The 2500-nt window shown below is 60.7% G+C and overlaps 1 pseudogene; it reads left to right on the forward strand.

Moving 5' to 3' along the window:
• The first annotated feature begins 134 nt into the window (after positions 1–134).
• LOC126311398 (large subunit ribosomal RNA) overlaps positions 135–2500 on the forward strand; it is a 5808-nt pseudogene continuing 3442 nt past the window's right edge.

Raw genomic sequence — 2500 nt, forward strand, 5'->3', positions numbered from 1 at the left:
CGTGGTCGCCTGTGTGGCCGGCCGCGTCTCCTTAAACGTGCGATGCGCGCCCGTCGCCTGGCGGTTCGCATACCGGTGCTTTCTCGGTAGCGTGCACAGCCGGCTGGCGGTGTGGCGTGCGACACCTCGTACAACGACCTCAGAGCAGGCGAGACTACCCGCTGAATTTAAGCATATTACTAAGCGGAGGAAAAGAAACTAACAAGGATTCCCCCAGTAGCGGCGAGCGAACAGGGAAGAGTCCAGCACCGAACCCCGCAGGCTGCCGCCTGTCGTGGCATGTGGTGTTCGGGAGGGTCCGCTACCCCGACGCCTCGCGCCGAGCCCAAGTCCAACTTGAATGAGGCCACGGCCCGTAGAGGGTGCCAGGCCCGTAGCGGCCGGTGCGAGCGTCGGCGGGACCTCTCCTTCGAGTCGGGTTGCTTGAGAGTGCAGCTCCAAGTGGGTGGTAAACTCCATCTGAGACTAAATATGACCACGAGACCGATAGCGAACAAGTACCGTGAGGGAAAGTTGAAAAGAACTTTGAAGAGAGAGTTCAAAAGTACGTGAAACCGTTCTGGGGTAAACGTGAGAAGTCCGAAAGGTCGAACGGGTGAGATTCACGCCCATCCGGCCACTGGCCCCCGCCCTCGGCAGATGGGGCCGGCCGCCCGCGCGGAGCAATCCGCGGCGGGGTCGTGTCCGGTTGCCTTTCCACTCGCCGCGGGGTGGGGCCGTTCCGGTGTGCGGTGGGCCGCACTTCTCCCCTAGTAGGACGTCGCGACCCGCTGGGTGCCGGCCTACGGCCCGGGTGCGCAGCCTGTCCTTCCGCGGGCCTCGGTTCGCGTCTGTTGGGCAGAGCCCCGGTGTCCTGGCTGGCTGCTCGGCGGTATATCTGGAGGAGTCGATTCGCCCCTTTGGGCGCTCGGGCTCCCGGCAAGCGCGCGCGGTTCTTCCCGGATGACGGACCTACCTGGCCCGGCCCCGGACCCGCGCCGCTGTTGGCTCGGGATGCTCTCGGGCGGAATAATCGCTCCCGTCAGCGGCGCTTCAGCTTTGGACAATTTCACGACCCGTCTTGAAACACGGACCAAGGAGTCTAACATGTGCGCGAGTCATTGGGCTGTACGAAACCTAAAGGCGTAATGAAAGTGAAGGTCTCGCCTTGCGCGGGCCGAGGGAGGATGGGGCTTCCCCGCCCTTCACGGGGCGGCGGCCTCCGCACTCCCGGGGCGTCTCGTCCTCATTGCGAGGTGAGGCGCACCTAGAGCGTACACGTTGGGACCCGAAAGATGGTGAACTATGCCTGGCCAGGACGAAGTCAGGGGAAACCCTGATGGAGGTCCGTAGCGATTCTGACGTGCAAATCGATCGTCGGAGCTGGGTATAGGGGCGAAAGACTAATCGAACCATCTAGTAGCTGGTTCCCTCCGAAGTTTCCCTCAGGATAGCTGGTGCTCGTACGAGTCTCATCCGGTAAAGCGAATGATTAGAGGCCTTGGGGCCGAAACGACCTCAACCTATTCTCAAACTTTAAATGGGTGAGATCTCCGGCTTGCTTGATATGCTGAAGCCGCGAGCAAACGACTCGGATCGGAGTGCCAAGTGGGCCACTTTTGGTAAGCAGAACTGGCGCTGTGGGATGAACCAAACGCCGAGTTAAGGCGCCCGAATCGACGCTCATGGGAAACCATGAAAGGCGTTGGTTGCTTAAGACAGCAGGACGGTGGCCATGGAAGTCGGAATCCGCTAAGGAGTGTGTAACAACTCACCTGCCGAAGCAACTAGCCCTGAAAATGGATGGCGCTGAAGCGTCGTGCCTATACTCGGCCGTCAGTCTGGCAGTCATGGCCGGTCCTCGCGGCCGGCCGCGAAGCCCTGACGAGTAGGAGGGTCGCGGCGGTGGGCGCAGAAGGGTCTGGGCGTGAGCCTGCCTGGAGCCGCCGTCGGTGCAGATCTTGGTGGTAGTAGCAAATACTCCAGCGAGGCCCTGGAGGGCTGACGCGGAGAAGGGTTTCGTGTGAACAGCCGTTGCACACGAGTCAGTCGATCCTAAGCCCTAGGAGAAATCCGATGTTGATGGGGGCCGTCATAGCATGATGCACTTTGTGCTGGCCCCCGTTGGGCGAAAGGGAATCCGGTTCCTATTCCGGAACCCGGCAGCGGAACCGATACAAGTCGGGCCCCTCTTTTAGAGATGCTCGTCGGGGTAACCCAAAAGGACCCGGAGACGCCGTCGGGAGATCGGGGAAGAGTTTTCTTTTCTGCATGAGCGTTCGAGTTCCCTGGAATCCTCTAGCAGGGAGATAGGGTTTGGAACGCGAAGAGCACCGCAGTTGCGGCGGTGTCCCGATCTTCCCCTCGGACCTTGAAAATCCGGGAGAGGGCCACGTGGAGGTGTCGCGCCGGTTCGTACCCATATCCGCAGCAGGTCTCCAAGGTGAAGAGCCTCTAGTCGATAGAATAATGTAGGTAAGGGAAGTCGGCAAATTGGATCCGTAACTTCGGGATAAGGATT

Source organism: Schistocerca gregaria, unplaced genomic scaffold (assembly GCF_023897955.1).
Source record: "Schistocerca gregaria isolate iqSchGreg1 unplaced genomic scaffold, iqSchGreg1.2 ptg000424l, whole genome shotgun sequence".
NCBI classification, from domain to species: Eukaryota; Metazoa; Arthropoda; class Insecta; order Orthoptera; family Acrididae; genus Schistocerca; species Schistocerca gregaria.